The 20,127-nt window shown below is 48.6% G+C and overlaps 1 protein-coding gene across 4 annotated transcripts in view; it reads left to right on the top strand.

The window, feature by feature from the left end:
* The window catches only part of ATP6V1H (ATPase H+ transporting V1 subunit H), a 77,783-nt gene that overhangs the window by 22,696 nt on the left and 34,960 nt on the right, over window positions 1-20,127 (top strand). For 3 of the 4 annotated variants that reach the window (XM_078777757.1, XM_078777756.1, XM_078777758.1), the window contains exon 2: window positions 117-250. The gene's annotated coding sequence lies outside the window, so the exon portion shown is untranslated. Of the gene's footprint in view, window positions 1-116; window positions 251-649; window positions 780-20,127 lie in introns of those variants that run through there. The other variant, XM_068117536.2, reaches the window with a different exon arrangement.

The raw sequence follows: 20,127 nt of genomic DNA, 5'->3' as shown, positions 1-20,127 counted from the left end.
CGGCGGAAAATCTATAAGGTAGTTTCCCAGGCAATTATCGCGAGACCTTGGAAAGGAAGCGTCTTGCTCGTCTGGTCACGATTGGGTTCTCCCGCATTTATTTATTTCCCACACAGACCTCAGGGCTGGTTCATTGTACGTGAGATCATCCAAGCACAGTTCCTGGATTTCCATTTGATTCCCTCTTCAGTTTCCCGGAGTTGGTCGTTGAGCTTTTCCAGCATTCCAGGCTTCCAGCTGACCGTGCTCCGTGAGTTCTTCTTCTTCTTCATCATATAATAGTATTTATTTACTTTTGTAACCTTGTCGCTCCCCTCTGTAGTAGAAAAAGCCTTTTCGTCGTCTGTCACTTCACGTGATATTCGTAATCTGCTGATGTTTTGACGTTAGTCACATAGACATGGTCTTGATGACCCGTTGAATGATGACTGACAGCTCTCAATCCTGACTTGCTTGCATTAGTCCATTTGATGACCACCTGTAAGTGTAACCAATGACGATCACAGTTTTCTCTTTTAATCCTGAAATAGAATGGGTGGGGGGTGGGGGGGGGGGGGGGGGGTTTGGGGAAATGAAACTTTTGGGGGAATGGAGAGAGACTTCTTGCTCCAACTGGCAAGTTATGTAATCATGTCCACATATCTTGTAGGTGGAGGACCTATGGAGGACCTTTAGGTCATATAAACCCTTGTTGTTGCCCATCATATGTCTCTCACCCATGAAAACAGCAGTGGCCCACATTCCCACGTACAAACCACGACTGTTTTGCACCTGGAAAGGTAAATACGAATACGAAAGTTTATTTGCTAGTTTATAACGGGCATGAGGCCTACTTTCTGGACTGCCTGATCATCTCACCTGTACTCCCACCAGGGCCTGATTGAAAGGCAAAACCAACACTAGCACGATGAGAGTCCGGCTGGACGAACGGCCTGTCCCGATGTTTAGGAGAATCTCTGGTTTGAAAGACCTGATGGCATTGTTGGGATGCCTGATGGCATCCAAGACAGGGATTCAGTTCTGAATCTGACTCGCTGGTTGTATCGTTAAGAAGGCGGGGTTATGCCACTGTGGCAGTACCCTTGCATATACGGGATGGAACTTGTAGCATGTTCAGGGTGCCGGTGAAAACTTGCCAAGTCTTTGTGAAAGACACTGTGGCCACCCCCCATCTCTCCCCAGACTATTGTTCATGGTTGCTGCCCATCCCACGCACAAGTATCCCGCAACATTGTTTAATTCCAAGCTCGTGGTCTGCAATAATAATAATAATAATAATAATAATAATAATAATAATAATAATAAAAATAAAGGAGTCTTATATAGCCCCATCAAGCAGAGTAAACGACCCTCATGGCGCTTTACATTATCATGCGAACGCACACACACCGCACACACACACACAAACATACACACACACAGACACACCTTCACTCTTGCCCTATTCCTCTCCCTCCCCATTCAAAACCCACAGATGTGTACTCCCCTTCCTCCTCCCCTCACTCCCCGCACATGTACACAGACATACTCTTGATCTCTGTCCCACCTCAAACCAAAGGGAAAACAGGACTTAGACTTTGAAGGACTTGTGAAACAGATAGGTTTTGAGGGAGGTTTTAAAGGCAGGAAGAGAGTCAACATGTCGAACAGAGGAGGGCAAGTCATTCCAGAGCAGAGGTGCAGCAAAGGAAAAGGATTTCTCACCAAACGACTTGGTGCTGGTGCGCGGCGGCTCTAAGGTCATAGAGTCGTCGCTTGAACGAAGCCGTCGCCGAGGTTCATAGAGAGTGAGCAAATCGGAGAGATAGTGAGGTCCCGTTCCACACAATGATTTATAACATAGTGTGCAAATTTTGCATTGCACACGAGCAGAGACAGGCAGCCAGTGTAAAGATTCAAGAAGCGGAGTAACATGGTCAGACTTCTTCGCCTTACAGACAAGACGAGCGGCAGAGTTTTGAACCTTTTATAACTTATCCAAGAGAAACTGAGGGCAGCCAGCATACAAAGAATTACAATAGTCTAGCCTTGAGAGGACAAGGGCACAGACCAGAGTTAGAGCAGCTTGAGGAGTAAGAAAGTGGCGAATGGATGCGATCTTTCGCAGCTGAAAGTATGCTGATTTGCAAGTTTGAAGTACTTGCTTGGAAAATGTCATGTTACAGTCGAAAACCACACCAAGGTTCTTGGCCGACGAAACAAAGTTTACATCGGTTTCACCAACATGAATAGTGGTAGGAAGTGAACATTGTAGAGGACATCTGTGCAATCTTACAATCATCGACTCTGTTTTAGCATCGTTCAGCTGAAGTTTGTTTTGGGTCATCCACGCCTTCACGTCGGCAATACAGCCTTCTAACACTTCAACAGTGGGCACGATTTGTTGAATCGTGCTTCCTTTGTACAGCTGATTGTCGTCCGCAAAGGCGTGGTGATCAACTGAATGTCTGGCAACAAGATCAAATAGAGGCTGAGTGTACAAAAGAAAGAGGATAGGTCCCAGGACTGAGCCCTGGGGAACGCCAAAGGAAAGCGGAGAAGGGGCTGATTTTTGGCCATTGACAACAACTGTTTGCACTCTATCAGTAAGATAGGACATCAGCCAAGAAAGGGGAGTACCAGTTATACCAAATGTGATTTCAAGACGACGAATTAAGACACTATAGTCAATCGTGTCAAAGGCGGCAGACAAGTCCAAAAGAGCAAGAACGGAAACCTTACCACAGTCGAGAGGTCAGAAGATCATTGGTTATTCTTAGGAGAGCGGTCTTGGTGCTATGGCCTGGTCTATATGCTGACTGGCGAGAATTGAAAAGATTATTTGAAACTAGATGGTCATTCATCTGTGATAGCACAATTCTTTCTGTGATCTTTGACAGGAAAGACAGGTTGGAGATAGGACGGTAATTTTTCATGTCGTTAAGGTCAAGGGTGGGCTTTTTAAGAAGTGGTTTAACAAGAGCTTGCTTAAAGAGAAGCGGAAATGAACCCGTAGTCAGAGAATCATTGATAACTGCAGTAATAAATGGGAGGAGGGTGTCCAAACACTCGATAAACAAATCGGTGGGAAGGGGGTCGAGATCACATGTTTTTGTGTTTGACTTGAGGATTGTACATTTGACAATTTCCTCAGTAACAGGAGTAAACGAACTAAGAGGTCGTCTGTGAAAGCAGTGTTCAGCATCATCGAAGGAAAGGAGTGACTGCTTGTCAAGATTGTTTCTTATTGACTGAATTTTATTGTGAAAGAAATGCAGGAAGCGTTGGAGTAGTTCGTTTTGAGGAAACACAGTGGGAAGAACGGATTTATTTTTGGTGGCAAACAGGCAGTTGGTAATGCTGAACAGTTGCTTGCAGGAGGAGCTCCTAGTAATCCGATCAGAAATATATGACGTTTTTGCTTTCAGAATGATTTTTATGACAAGTCTTTTAGCTATGTTATACAACTGTTTATGGACTGTGAGGCCAGTCTTCAGCCACTGTCTCTCGGCACGTCGTCGTTCCTTTTTGGCAGCCCTGACTTCGTCGCTGACTGCGTTGAACCACGGAGTACTCCTGCGTCTGGGAATGGCGCGCTGTGTCGCTGGAGCATGACAGGCCAACGCTGTGCGGAGGCAACAGTCGAGGTCTTCTGCAGTGACGTAGGAATGGCCAGAGAGACGGGTGTGAAGGTCCTCTTTAAAGGTGGAACGGTCGATGGCACGAATGTTGCGGGCAGTGATGAAGGTGGGCTGAAGACGAGGAACAGCAATACTCAGGTGGCTGGTGACACAGAAGTGGTCCGAGGTGATAGCACAGGTCACTGACGTGGACTGCACCAACTAATCATCGCATCTGTGCACTAACCAATCCAGGATGTGTCCTTTAACGTGTGTAGGTTGGGAGACAGACTGAGACAGACTAAAAGTAGAAAGGAGGTCAATGATCTTTGAAGTGAGATGATGTTGTGGTTGGTCGTAGTGGACGTTGAAATCTCCAAGAATCGAGACAAAACCAGGAAGAGTATTGCAGTGGTCGAGCAGATTAGGAAGCTGGGTCACGAACATAGTCAGTAAGCTTGTTTTTCCGGTTAGGTGGAGGTCGGTAGAGGCAGAAGAAATGAAGAGTGTTTTCTGACAGAGTGAAGGTGACATGGGCTAGCTCGTAGGATGAATGGTCGAACGAAAAAGTCGTGGTGAAGGAGACAAAGGGAGAGAAGTTGTCTCTGTAAATAACAGCCACGCCCCCACCCCTGGAGGAGCGAGGAAATGACTGCAGGGTGTATCCAGGTGGGGTGATATCAGCACACCTCGCTTCGTCACCACTGGGTCGGAGCCAAGTTTCGGTCAGAAAAAGCACGTCGATATCATTATCTTGAATAAAAGAGGTAATTTCGGTTCGCTTGTCAGGACTACTTAGACTGAGCGTTGAATAAGGCGAGATACAGGTCAGAACGGTGTTGTTTTGGTGCTGTGTATGTTCTACAGGGATAGATGAGGTTATTGAAGTTGATAGGGGGACACTTTTTCGCAGGAATTATTCAAATGTGGGCCGGGCCGTCGCTGGTCGCGAAGAGAAATCACAATCGGTATTTTTCTCTGCTTTCTCCTCCCGCCTCGCTTTGTGCGTTTTCTCGGGAGACCAACGCCGATTTCAAGTTCTCTGAGGCCTGACACGAGTCCAGGAGTCAATCGAGTGGTGTTGTTTAAAGACAAAAGTTTTTTCCGAGTGTAGCGAATAGGCCTCGGGATAGAGGAGTTAGAGCGGATAGTCAAGTTCGGTACATGCAGCGGTGTGTGCAGAGGTGGGGCGTGCGATGGGACGGGCGATGGGACGTGTGATGGGACGAGCGGTGGGGCGAGACGGGGAAAAGGACTGTCTTGTTGAGAGGCGCACACCGGGGCCGCGTGAGGCTCAATGAAAAAACATGGCGGGTACTTACAGTTCGAAATTTTCAACTTGGTGGCGAGTAAAAACCAAAGTACTGCAAATCTCCTGGGCAGACACGCCGCCATAAGCCAGGAAACGAAACAGGGATCCATCACAATCATTCACACAAAGCACAACACGACAGCACACGCTAAATCCAACAGAATCAATCAAATACACAGGACGACCGACTCAGCTCAGCCTGCTAGGCGAATGACCCGGAAGTAAATCCTTTTTTCTTTTTTTTTTGGTAGGATGTCCTTTTTTTTTTTTCCTTAAAAAATCCATTTTTCTTGCCAATGGCTAATTAGGACTTGCCGGCACACTTGAGGAATGCCCCCTTGTTATCTAGAAGAAGACCAACAAATTGTTGGATGGAGAATCTTGCCTGGTCCGCTCCATGCTTCCTCTCCTGCACCCCATTCCTCCCCACACCCATTGGTTGCCTAACTATCCCTCTATCTTGGCCTTCAACTCTGCTGTTGGTGTTTCCCCCCTTTCTCTGCTGTTCCTTTTGTCCTGTTACGTCCTGATCCGTTCAGTGTATGAGTACAATCTCTTCCACGAGCCTCAACTGTATATTGTTACCGATCGCGATTTAGATGTTATGATGGGCCGAGCGGATGGTCCAACCGCGACCGTTACACTCGTTACAGGATCCCCAATTGGCCCGATTCCACCCGACGTTGACCAGATCGCACCACAGATATTCAATCGGGAAACCTCTAAAGCGACCGAAAGAGAATGAAAAGAGAAGAAGACAGAGTACGGAGGAAGAACAGATTTATTATACACACACAAGCAAAAAGAAAGAGCGACCAAAATTATTTACAGCAATGGATGGAAGAAGCAGTCACACAGTGCATCGTTAGCTTATCCTATTCAATTTACTTAACCCCAGGACAACGAGTAGGACAGACGACGTTCACACTTACACGGGGGATATTGCAGGCAGGTAGGGCTTGAGGTGGATTGCTGGAGAGGGAGGCAGGGTCGGAGGCAGCAGCTCTCAATTCCTCGCGTTTTTGGCGGGAAAACCCTCCGTCGCGTATCCGCTGCCGATGCTGTAGACGTCACGCGCTGGCTCGGGCACACCTGCTCCTCTCCTTCTGGTGGAGCCGTCTCCCTCCTTTCAGCGCGTCTCTCCAAAGCTGGTTTCCTCTCCGAGTACCTCTCCTCTTTGGCTTGGAGCGTCTCGCATCTCACCGCTCACAGCTCAGCTCACATATGTCACCTCTTCGCTCATCTCCCAGGTCATCTGGTGAAGCAGTCCCTTTCAGTCCCTTTTATTACTCCGGGCGGAATCAAGCCGCCGGCTGCGAGGGCACGCCTACCGGGTCGCTAACCGCGGTCCTGGTTGGCCAAGTGGGGTTGGCTCACTCCTCCCCTCTATGACGAGGTGGAGACACGCCTTTCTTCTCCGAGATTAGCACATGGGCAATGGCGGCTTGCGGGATTGAACACCACTCGCACCGCTTTTGAAAGGAACTTTGGAGAGCGGAGATGATTGGGGAAATTGAAAGGGCCTACGCTTATTTCGTTTGGTACAATGCAGAGTCAATCTAGTGGGAAACACATATTTAACCTACATAGAATAAGGAAATAAACTATTTAAAAAGATATATCGTGGCCTGCGTGTAAGTTTCATGGAATTAACTAGGAGGACGGCTGCGACCATTATTTACATTACGAGGGTGTTACACATAACAAAACCACACTTTTTACATTCGTTACACTTCCTCCAAAATTGTTACACCTCTCAAAAACCGTTACACTTCTCAAATTCGTTACACTTCTCAAAACCGTTACACTGCACCCTCCTTTCTTCAGGCCCGTACTCGGGCCTACAAAACTTTAACTTAGTGTGACACGTAGGTGTAGTTCCCTCTACTTTTAACCTGACCCTGAGTGTGACAATCTTAAAACACAAATAAATATGTCCCCCTGCTGCATTGCACCCTGTCTAACAGATTTGCGCCCACAGGATAACCAAATTACGGAATTGGTCTCAAACTATACATTTACGGTGGGGAGCATTATTTACAGTAACGTTATTTCTTATTTACAACGCAACCCAGGACCTGTTTTTTTTTTTCTTTTTAGGGAACAAGAAAAAGAAATTCCTGTTGGGAGGGAGGAGACAGCACGCATTGCATCGATGCACCAGTACCAATACCACCAAAGCACCCAAAAGCACCAAAAGCACCACAAAGCACCAAAAGCACCACAACGCACCAAAAGCACCACTCGGTGCACAGTCACCACGGTTTATAATACACACAATGAAACAACTGGTGGTGGTCTTCTCTTTCTCTGCTGGGCCGATGTTCTTCCCGACGTCTTCTGGCTTCATGCGACCTACTTGGAAATAATAAAAAGCACAACTTGTGTTCGTTTTTATTTAGGGCCTCAGGGGCCAACTAAGGGTGGTCCACCTGTTTGGCATAGGTGCCACCTTACCGAGGTCCGCAAGCAAGATTCCCTGGCCACTATGGCCGGTCTCCAACAGAGGTGCCCTGCCCCAGAACCTGGGGTCCATCAAGTGGTACTTGGCCGCAGAACAGCGGTCCATAAAGTGGTACATCAACGCAATGCATGCTGGTTCTGGGAATCTCGTGCGCACAATGGCCACCTCACGCACGCTCCCCTCGGCACCCAATGGCGCACAGGTCATGTGGGAGACAAAAGAGACAATTGAGCGAGGGGTAAGGTCACAAGGGTACACGTCAATAAGGCAATGCAAGGCGAAATGCGTACGGAGGGCGAAGTGAGAAAGCTCGTCCCTACCGTACGTCACCCCCCTGTCACCTACACTACCCTTGCCCTTACCCCATATTTACAAAATCTACCCATTTACAAATTCGTCACTACTGTCACGTCTTCCCCATATTTCTCCTATACCAAATTCGTCTCCACAATCCCTCGACTTCAAAATTTGCCATCACCAAATTCATCATCAATCCTCATAAGGAGGAAGAGATGGATTTACGCACAATGTCACACCCACGTCATGATGCGTCTCACAATCCAAAACATTTGCATCAAAAATAATTAAACATGGCATGGTGCGGAGTACCTGTCACCTCAGGTGAGTGGATGCAGATGGTGCGAGGAGATCCTTCTTCCTAACTATCCTCTAAATGACTTTAACACACTTTACACTACCCGGGGTCTTTCCCTGCCAATCCATTGGCCAACTTACACTATGGGTTCTAAAAACCAATTCCCATTGACCAAACTGTGGTGCTTCTCAATTTGGGGTCTCACTCCCCCGATTCATCTCCCGGTGCCCTCGCACAATTTCTGGGCTGCGACGTGTAGCTCTCCCAGCAGGTCTACCCACCTGCACACCTCCACCACTGCAGTTGCCACCCGAGCTTACCTAGCTCCTCACCCTAACCTAACTAACTGGGGAAAGCCCCTCCTGGCTCTGTCACCCCACTCGGTGCCCTCTGGCACTGGGCTACCCGGGTCCGTCCTCCGGATCCTCGGGCCCCATCCACAACAACTACTACCGGCTCCCAGAGCCCACCTGCGGCATCACCTGGCCGACATCCTCACAGTGGTGGAGTGCCCAAACCAACTACACACACTAACAGGCTACACGCCCAGCCATTTCCACAACACTAATGCACCCATCCAAATACCATTCTGTCACCCGCACCACAGATGCCAATATCCAACCACAATTTACCTATACCCTCTACCTAACACTTACACTACCCGCCCCGGGTATCCGTGATGGGGGTCCACTCTTCCCCCATTCACACCTTCGCACCATCCACTCCACTCCACAATTTCCACCATACTCACTCCACGACCATCCATTCCAATACTCCATTTATTCCACACTACCATTTATTCCACACAGCCACATACACCTGTTGTTGCACACCTGTGCAATCACCTGGTGCCACCTGCACCCTCCTCCTCTTCCTGGACCATTGGGTCAGCACAATACACAATCACCTTCACTCACTCATACACTGCTCCACACACCTGTTCAGTTGCACACCTGTGCAATCACACCTGTTCAATCACACCTGTTCAATCCTCACACACGGCATCATCTCAGCTAACTACTCCCCTCTGAAACTTGCGCTTCCCAGTCGTCCCTTTAAACTATTGTGCTCCCACGTCATTATCATCCACTCTAATCTACCTGCGTCCCCACTACAGGTATCAGTCACTATCTAACCTTAACGTCACCTAATGTCATCTTCGCTAGATCCCTACACACGATATATCCTAACCCACCCGGGCTAGTTTTCACTGCCATACACCCCATAAACTATAGCGCATTTGCCCCCACCACTCTGAGGGATGATGGATTTGCCAACCCACCACATCGGGGAGGTCCCACTATCAATTTGGCACACCAAATTTCAGCCAATTCAAAAAATTTCCATTTACTGCCAATTCTACCCATCATCTGCCAATCATTACTGCCAATCATCAAATTTTGCCTTTTTCTAATTTCGGGGCCAAAACACTATCCTCATCACCCGTCTACTTATTAGATCCTCTCGGTGCGCCAATTCCCTTCTAAACCTCGGCTTCGTACAGCCGAGCAATGAATACGGGTTGTTTTGTGCCAGCGGCTGGATACGTCCCGCATTCGTGGCAGGGACGGGGGCTTACCCGGGCCGAGATCCCACGCACCACCTCGGCGTGGAGCCATCCAATGTCCCGATCTCGACCTGCCGGCACGTCTCAATAGAAAGTGGTCGCCATGACGACCCTTCCTATCGGGCTGCCCGCTCCGCCTAGTGGAGCCCGGACACGGCCGTTCCAAGCGAGGCACAGCGTGGATCGCGTACGGCGGTTCCTTCGAAACCGCCGTGGTTCGGATCCCCGCTGGTCCTCGCGGCACGCGAAGCTGCCCGACGCGCACCGAGGGCCCGATTCGGCTATAAGTCGTTCTAACCTCTAACCCGGTTACCGTCGATGCTTCACCTGCATGCTTACATGCATACGCTACCCCTTTCTTGCTCATACCTCCTGCTGTTCCCATGCTCCTCGTACCTTTCCTTACACACCTCGGTACACTCATTCCACTCACAGCCTTGGTCATACACCTGACCACCGAACACTTTGGCACACATTCGTCGCTCGCACACCTCACCAACACACCTCTTCGCGCCCCTTCCTCGGTCACCTCCTCTGTGACAATCACAGGTGTGCTCTTACTCGCACACCCAACCACGTGCCTCACGACCAACTCAAGTGTGCATTCCCACACACGCTCTACCATTCCAGGTGTGCATCCTTCCATTCCAGGTGTCCATCCTCGCTCACCTGTCACAACCAACTCACGCTCCGTGTCGCTCTCACTACTCTCACCTCCACTCTCGGTCGCGCACTCACCCTTACTCTCGACAGCACACTCTTTCCTCATGCACCTGTCCGTTACACACCTTTCTCGCGCATCCTCTCACGCACACTCTTTCGTTACATCCTCTGTAACACTTACCACACCGCGCTTCCATGTGCTCCCTCGCACACGCGCTACGACCGACTCACTCTTGACAGCACACTCACTGGTCGGCGCGCACTTTTTCCTCACACACCCCATGGTCGGACATTCTCGCACACCTCTTTTTTCGCACACCAGACCTGTCACACACTTCACCAACGGCCTTTCACGAACACCCGGATCCAAACCAATCCCCAAGCCGACTGAAGCTTTCCTCACATCATATACATTGCCACTCACCTCCGTACCTCGTCTCCGCACCTCCTTTGCCACCTGCAAACTCTTTATTTGGTTAGTGAGCATCACATTATGAGTTGAGCACCGACCTTGCACATATTCCATCACCTCCTCCTGGATTTCTCTTTTAGTTTCTGTCCGTCCCTTCTTAATTTCACTCACCTCTTCTTCCACTTCCTCTAATTTTCGCTTCACCTCTTTTATTCCCCGGTGCGTCTCCTCAAGTTCATCCTCTAAGGCTACCGTGACCGTCTCTATGTGCATCCTCACCTCTCGGTCCTTTGTCTCCATTACTTCTGTCACCTCGTCCACCCTCATTGTCAGTTCCTCACGTACCATCTGACATTGCCTCTGTGTCGCTATCAAGTCATTTTTAATTTCTTTTTGTGTCGCCTTTAACCCTCCTAGTACCGCAGTGTTCTTTTGAACCTGCTCCACTAGTTCTTTTTGTCCCTCCGTCAGCTGTTCCACCTCCTCCGTCAGATCTTCTATTCCCCCCTGTAACCTAGCCGTATTATTTCTCACCTCTTTCTCCATACGCTTCTCACCTCGCTTTACCTCCTCGCGTAGCCCCGAAACCTCCTCACTCACACCTCGTCGTATCTCCTCTTTCATCTCCTCCATCTCCTTTGTAGATGCCACCCTCATCTGTCCCAATTCATCCCTCTGAGCATCCAATTTGGTTTCTACCCCGATTTTTACCTCCTCTATCTGCTCTCCCATTTGTTTAATTTCTCGGGCGGATTGCTCCCCTATCTCCCGCAATTTGCCTTCCATCCTGTTTTCTAGCCCCTCTAACCCCTTTCTCATCCCTTCCATTTGATTCTCTTGAGCGGCCATTCTGTTTTCTACCCCCGTTAACCCATTCTTTACCTCTTTTATCCCATTGTCTAACGCCTCACCGGTACCCCTTACTTCGTCCCTCATTACCCCCATCATTCTGCTTTCCATTTTCTCACTATCAGCCCTCCTTCTGTCTTCCAATCGCTCACTATCAGCCCTTGCTTCGTCCCTCATTGCCCCCATTTGCCCCATAATGGCCCCCATCATTCTGCTTTCCATTTCCCCACTATCGTTTTTTTCCTGCATTTCCACCATGAATTGGGTCATGAAGGCTTGCATTTGGGCCGCGCTCATTGGTTCCGCGGCCGTGGCCCCCTCAACCACGTGCGCGAGAGTGCCATTTTGTGCCTGATACCTCGTGCGCGAGGACGCCATTTTGTGCGTCTGATACCTCCTCAACCGCCTCCTCATTGCTCTCCTCCTCCCTTTCTTCCCCTAAGTCCTGGGTTACCCCTAACCCGTCTATCTCCCCCACCGACATCCGATCGCCTTGATTGTCCATGGCGCGATCTCAAAATTCGGGTTTTATAAAACAACAAAATTTCGGCAGCTCGTAATTTTGACCAAATTTTTTTCTAGACGTTTTAAAAATTTGGTTCGGGCCTCGAATCCCACTCCCAGACACCAATTGTTACCGATCGCGGTTTAGATGTTATGATGGGCCGAGCGGATGGTCCAACCACGACCGTTACAGGATCCCCAATTGGCCCGATTCCACCCGACGTTGACCAGATCGCACCACAGATATTCAATCGGGAAACCTCTAAAGCGACCGAAAGAGAATGAAAAGAGAAGAAGACAGAGTACGGAGGAAGAACAGATTTATTATACACACACAAGCAAAAAGAAAGAGCGACCAAAATTATTTACAGCAATGGATGGAAGAAGCAGTCACACAGTGCATCGTTAGCTTATCCTATTCAATTTACTTAACCCCAGGACAACGAGTAGGACAGACGACGTTCACACTTACACGGGGGATATTGCAGGCAGATAGGGCTTGAGGTGGATTGCTGGAGAGGGAGGCAGGGTCGGAGGCAGCAGCTCTCAATTCCTCGCGTTTTTGGCGGGAAAACCCTCCGTCGCGTATCCGCTGCCGATGCTGTAGACGTCACGCGCTGGCTCGGGCACACCTGCTCCTCTCCTTCTGGTGGAGCCGTCTCCCTCCTTTCAGCGCGTCTCTCCAAAGCTGGTTTCCTCTCCGAGTACCTCTCCTCTTTGGCTTGGAGCGTCTCGCATCTCACCACTCACAGCTCAGCTCACATATGTCACCTCTTCGCTCATCTCCCAGGTCATCTGGTGAAGCAGTCCCTTTCAGTCCCTTTTATTACTCCGGGCGGAATCAAGCCGCCGGCTGCGAGGGCACGCCTACCGGGTCGCTAACTGCGGTCCTGGTTGGCCAAGTGGGGTTGGCTCACTCCTCCCCTCTATGACGAGGTGGAGACACGCCTTTCTTCTCCGAGATTAGCACATGGGCAATGGCGGCTTGCGGGATTGAACACCACTCGCACCGCTTTTGAAAGGAACTTTGGAGAGCGGAGATGATTGGGGAAATTGAAAGGGCCTACGCTTATTTCGTTTGGTACAATGCAGAGTAAATCTAGTGGGAAACACATATTTAACCTACATAGAATAAGGAAATAAACTATTTAAAAAGATATATCGTGGCCTGCGTGTAAGTTTCATGGAATTAACTAGGAGGACGGCTGCGACCATTATTTACATTACGAGGGTGTTACACATAACAAAACCACACTTTTTACATTCGTTACACTTCCTCCAAAATTGTTACACCTCTCAAAAACCGTTACACTTCTCAAATTCGTTACATTTCTCAAAACCGTTACAATATGTATATGTATATGTATATATATACAGACTTGGCATTTAATATGGAATATTTTTTTTCTTGACTTGGGTTTACTTTCTTAACTCAGTATATCAATCTGGTGAGTAACTTTTACACTTTGGTGATTTATTTGTTTAAAGAACCATGTCACTGATTGTCTGTCGCAGCAAGAAGTCAACAACAGGATTATATCACAGGTGGCGTGGCAAAATGTACGGACAGCTGCATTTGACGATTGGCTTCCCAGTCGGGTATACAAGGGTTGTTGCGTTCTGTATTAGTGGAAAACAACTGCTGCACGTCTCCAAAGGTTATTGCCGCTTCCTCTGGAGATGGTCCGTCAACTCGACAATGCTGTTTGTCATGGAGTGGTGGCTTTACGAAATTACGGCATGAAAGAGCGTGCTTTTGCTCGGCAGTATGGCATCACTCAAGGTCAGGTGTCAAAGATCCTGAAACGAAATGCTCAGAGGGGTGTCCCTACTCCAATACCGAGGCCAGGATGTCCCCGCAGAACCACAAGGAGGGATAATCGCCAGCTGCACTGGTTAGTCCGCAATGGCCGTACCAAGTCAGCTAATCGGCTTAGGGCTGAGTGGCAGCAACTGACAAATGTGCCTGTATCCAGAAGGCTAGTCAACCAACGACTGGTTCAAGCAGGCTATCGTGCCAGGCGACCCCTGAGAAAGCCACGCCTGACCAGACAACACCGCCAGCGCCGATTGCAGTGGGCCAGAGAGCACCGTCAATGGCAGCCAGGACACTGGAATCACGTGATCTTCAGTGACGAGTCTAGATTTCTGGTCTATCGTCAAGATGGCTGCGTCCGAGTGCGCAGACAAGTGCATGAAGCCTACAACAAAGATTGTATAGTGCCAAGAGTCCAAGCTGGAGGTGGTGGGGTGACCGTTTGGGCTGCTTTTCATGCAGGGGGAAAAACTGACCTGGTTGTTCTGAATGGAAACCTGAACCAGTTCAAGTACAGGGCCATTCTGGAAGAAACATTGCTTCCATTTGCTCGTGCAGCCTTTCGAGGAAACTTTGTCTTCCAAGATGACAATGCACGGCCTCATCGTCCTCGCATGATCCAACACTTTCTTCTTGACCGTGGTGTAGAGCATATATGGAGTGGCCTGCCATGTCCCCGGATATGAATCCGATAGAGAACTTGTGGGCAGAATTAACGCATCAAATCGACCACTTGGACCAGCAGCCGACCGCTGTGCGTGAATTGCAGCAGGCTATTGTCACTGCATGGCAAGCGATTCCTGTCCAATCCTTGGCAAATCTCGTGAACAGCATGCCTCAACGTGTACGTGCTCTCCTGAATGCTCGTGGGGGTTACACGAAGTACTGAACTGTAATTTTACTGTCCGTAATCCCAGTCGTAATTTAACTTTTGTTTTTGTTAAAAAAATTTTTTGGCTAATGTGCAAAATAAAGAGATACTTCTGGAAAACGTACAGAAGTTTAACACAGTACTGTCCATGAATTGAGTTTGATATCAGTTTACATCACTTTCAAGGATCAATTTATTTGTTTCGAAATGTCAAATGTGGTTTTTGTTTCTTTTAAAGGTCACATTAACAAAATCTAGAATAATTTCAACATAATTCCAATGAACTTTTGGTTCTAAGACATCTTGAAAAGTACGTTCACCCCCACAAAAAAATATTCCATATTAAATGCCAAGTCTGTATATATGTCTAGCACTGCCATGACGCATATTTATAGGATGACCACTGTATTTGGAGGCAGCTTGTGGCCACATTTCCTCCCAATAATATTGATCACTTATGATATTTTCGGATCTTGTTGAATCACATGAGCAGTGATTAATTGATGCTCTAAGTTGATGATGATGATGATGCATTGTCACATGCTTTCTAGTTGTTGCTTTGATGATTTTTATGATGATTATGATAATAATAGTACTTCTTACTGAGTGATCATCTTTACTCATCCCACAGTGTTCCTTTTGTGTGGTGCAGGAGAAAAACCGCACAAGTGTGGTGTGTGCGGTAAAGCATTCAGCCAGAGCTCTAACCTGATCACTGCACATCGGATTTTTATGTGGAAAAATAAAAAATATTTTTTCACATAAAACGGCTTTTTTGCGTGCAAAAAAATTATTTTGCTATTTTCGGAGAAAAAAAGAATTTCGCCCTTTTTCGGGAAAAATAAAATAAAATGCCCTTTTTGGTCGAAAATGTCTGGCAACGCTAAAAAAAATTAGGGAATTTTTCGAAATTTTAAACTGCGATCGAAATTTTTAACTGCGATCGATCTCAAAAACAAAACGTTGCGTCCACTTGCGTGCGTTGCGTCCCCAGCGTGTACAGCAGTGAGGCGGTGTACTACAGTGAGAGAGTGTACACAAAGTGTGAACAAGTCTCCTATCAAGATGAGTGCTGCTCTTCGTGACAAGTGGCTGAAGGAATTCAACGCTGGCGGCGATGGGGCCACCTTCAAGTACGTGTCGAGTGACACGGCTTTCTGTCAAGCTTGTGAAAAGACTTTCCGGGCGAAGCAGAAGTCTGAGCTGGTCCAACATGTCCGAGAAGACCGCCACAAGAGCAACTTGGCCTTGAAGAAGAAGAGGACGGTCACGCAAGCCACCATGGAGGACTTTGGTGGCGGAAAGAGGCACAATTGCGACGTCGTGGCTCAGGAGCTGTGCCAGGCCATGCTGGCCGCTGGCATCCCATGGTCGAAATTGGAAAACCCTGCCCTCCGGTCGTTCCTGGAGAAGCACATCACTCTCCAGATCCCCGATGAAAGCTGGATTTGAAAGCACTACCTCGACAAGTGCTACGACGAGGCCTTGGCGGGGATCCGTGCCGACCTCGGACAGCAGCCCATCTGGCTGTCCGTCGACGAGACGACCGATTCGGCAGGTCGATATGTGGCCAACATCATCGCGGGACGCTTGTCCAAGGAGGGGTACTTTCGTCCCCACGTCGTCCAGTGCATGTTTCTGGAGAAGACCAACTCCGGGGAGATCGTGCGTGCAGTCAATGACACGCTGCGCTATCTTTGGCCTGATTTCAAGCCGGAGTGCCTCAAGGTCCTCGTCAGCGACGCCACGGCCTATATGATCAAGGCCGGCCATGCCCTGAAGGAACTCTTCCCGGACTTGCTGCATGTGACTTGTGTTGCCCACGCGCTCCACCGTGTCTGCGAGACAGTCCGAGAAATGTTCAAGGACGTCAACGACCTGATTGCCACGACGAAGAAGGTGTTCGTCAAAGCCCCGTAGCGTGTTGTCTTTTGGAAGGAGCAGCAGCCCAATCTTTCTCTCCCCCCGGAGCCCATTCTGACTCGGTGGGGGACGTGGATCGACGCGGCGGTGTTTTACGCCGAGCACTTCGAGGCCGTCAAGGACATTGTGGACCAGCTGAACGATGACGACGCGATGGCAATCCGGAGTGCCAAGGACCTGTTCGGAAAGGCGGACATCAAGCTCAGTTTGGTCTTCTTAAATGCCCACGTGTCGTTCATCCCGAAGATCCTTAAGCAGCTGGAGGAGGCCGGCATGGAGCTGGCCAAGGCCTTCCAGCTCCTTGATCAGGCCAAGGAGGAGCTCGAAAAGATCCGAGGCTGCCGTAAGGAGATCCTGCTCACCAAGTTCAGGGTGGTGCTGCAGCGCAATCCCGACATTGGTGTGCTGAGGACAGTGGCTTTGATCCTGGATGGAGATCAGCACGGATCTGAGGTTGGTGTGCCGGCTGGAGTCAAGCTTGCTGACATCCCCCTCTTGAGGTACTGCTCCATCGTCAGCGTCGACGTGGAAAGGTCCTTCTCCGTCTACAGAAACGTCCTCACTGACCGCCGACACCGCCTCACCAAGGAGAACATTACCAAGATAATGATTTCAAACACCTACTTTAACCGTTCCTAAAAGGGTCTTGTCAATTTCTTCTAGTCCTCTACTTATCAAACAATGCGGTTGCAATAAAGGTACCTGAACGTCATTTTTTACCTGTTTACTAGCCCAGAGTGCTTAATGTTGTGCAGGAAAAAGCTTACCATTTTTTGTTCTTTTTTTGACTGATTTCTGAAAAACTTGGTAATAATAAAAAATGAATAAAACGGGGGAAAAAAATATTTCGGGATTTTTTCACATAAAAAAAAAAAAATTCCGCTTTTCAAAACATAAAAGGCCTATTTTCTTAACATAAAAATCCGTAGTCTACTGATCACACACAGTTTACCAAACTTTTTTGGGGCGTTTAGAGTTTAGACCGAACCTTCAAACCTTTTTTGGATCACCAAGTATGAATGTCATAGATGGTGACACGCAGCTGCTTATTGCTATTATATATACCAGTGCGTGCCCGTATGTGCGGAGAGGTAAGTACGTGGACATACGTACGTTGACGTACGTACCAAAAATAAGGCCTCACTGTCCGGAAGTTCGCATATCGCAGTTACGATTAATCGCAAATTAGTTTTAATGGCCGATTCTTCAATTAGCGCCAACATATTGTTGCGGATATGAGGATTGTATTTTTTTATTGTGTTGTATTGTGGTAAATTGTTGTGTAACATTGCTTGATTCTGGCCCCTCCTGCCTCCAGTGTTGTGTAAAGGTCAAAGGGCGTCCCGGTAGTTAATTCCATAAAGCATACATTGAAGGACACTATAAAACCCTTGTTCAGTAGTTTATTTCCTTATTATGTGTATCAGGGTAAGGCCTTGTCTTCCATTAAAATGACACTCCATTGCACCAAGTGAAATAGATAGATTCCCTTCATTCCCATTCCCAAAACCTCCATTTCCCCTTTCGTCATGGCCAAGCCAGTTTGTTACAGCTGTGGGTTGTTTTCGCCCCAAAGCCGCCATTGGCCACGAGGCAGGGTCGGGGAAGAAAGGCGTGCCCGCCCGTCGTCATCAAGGGCGGAGCCAGAGGGTCGCGCGACCAACCAGGGCCGAGGTGAGCACACCGATGGGCGTGTCCGAAAAGCCGGCGGCTTAATCGCCGGAGGCGCAATAAAGGCGCGCGCGCAAGAAGTTGCGAAGAGCTGAGTTGTGTGGTTTTGGTCAGAGTTGGTCGTCAGTGGTGGTCAGTGGTTGCGTTGAGTGGTTGCGTTGAGTTGTCGGTTGTGAAGAGTGGTTGGACCAGGAAAGAGAGAGGGGAGAACCCGTCACGCCAGACCCCCCACCAGCGCGTCGGCTCCACCAAGCAGCTCCGACCCGTGATCCCGCGCACACGACAGGATCGGTGGCATCAGCGGCCGTCGAGGTCCAGCCCGACGTCCCGTGCGGGATCAAGCCCCAGCCAGCTCCGTGCCGTCCTCCCCCTCCAGCGACACACCTCCTTCCAGCCAATCCACTCTGCAATTCCCCATTCGTGTAGGTGAGTTTGTTCTGTTTGTTCTGTCCAGGGAATAAGTTAAGCTTGTATAGTTAAGCTAGTAATTTTCACTGTGTCACCTGCGTTTTCAATGTTCCCTGTACATAACCGTGACTGCTCCTTTTGCTTGTGTGTGTAAATAATAAATCCCGTTACTCTTCTGTACGTCTTCTTCTTCCTCTTTACATTCGGTCGCTTTAGAGTTTTCCATATTGAATATCTGAGGCGCGATACGGCCAACGTTTGGGTTAATCGGGGGTAACTGTTAGGACGCGGGGCCTCCGCTCGGCAAACATAACACCCTTAACCGCGGACCGTAACAATATTTTGCCATTTTGCAATTTCATCGCAAGGAAAAGCACAAAGAGAAGAGAACAACAAACACACACACGGTTCCTTCGCTATAGCTTGACCGTACGTGCAAAAAAAATAATTAAAACTTTCATCGTTCCTTCGGTCTTCGCTCTCGTCCTTCGCTGTTCCTTCGTTCACGTGCGTGGCCGTACGTGCAAACAAAAAACGTAAGTGTTTGCTAAATAAATGGCCATAACTTGGTAACCACTTGTCCGATATCAAACCGCGAGGCAGAAACAACAAACACACGTGGTTCCTTCGCTGTAGCTTGACCGTACGTGCAAAGAAAAATTAAAACTTTCATCGTTCCTTCGGTCTTCGCTCTCGTCCTTCGCCGTTCCTTCGCTCTCGTCCTTCGCTGTTCCTTCGTTCACGTACAAAACGTATGTGTTTGCTAAATAAATGGCCATAACTTGGTAACCACTTGTCCGATTAATAGCAAACCTTGAAAAGGCACATCCTCAGGTCCCCAGCAATATACCTGGCAAGTTTCACTTAGATCGGACCAGTGGTTGTCAAGAAACGGCGGTCACAGACATACACACAGACAGACACACAGACAGACAGAGATTGCTTGCGTTATAGAGAGATATAATATATATATATATATATATATATATATATTGTTACGGACCGCGGATTAGGATGTTATTTACCGGCGGTGGTATTACCGCGGCCGAACAGTTGCGCCCCTTTTTTTCCCTTACACTCACCCGATTCACCCAGACGTTGGCCAAATCGCGCTATGCTAAATCAATGATGGAAAGGACACGACGACTGGGATAGATGAAACGACGCAAGGGGTACAGTTCTCAAGACCGGAGGAGGAGGGTATAATTACAGTGGTGGAGAAAAGGGGGTAGATTACAAGGCAGAGTGAGGTAAAGACACAGAAGAGATGGGCACTTAAATACCGTCTTATCTTATCCCAGACAGATCACGGACAAACGGACAAGGTAGACTTACACAGGGATTGATGGCAGGAAGGGACAGGTAGGTCGATAGCACAAGGTGCACCTTGGCTCGGGGACAGGATAAAGCACTGTCCAAAAGATGCAGGGAGGTGTCACAGCGCTCGGAGGGGACGTCTTGCTTGCTCCAAGC

The sequence above is a fragment of the Myxine glutinosa genome, chromosome 5 (genome assembly GCF_964187855.1).
Source record: "Myxine glutinosa chromosome 5, kmMyxGlut1.1, whole genome shotgun sequence".
NCBI classification, from domain to species: domain Eukaryota; kingdom Metazoa; phylum Chordata; class Myxini; order Myxiniformes; family Myxinidae; genus Myxine; species Myxine glutinosa.
The sequence above is the reverse complement of the archived record's forward strand: the minus strand, read 5'-3'. Positions and strand labels throughout refer to the sequence as shown.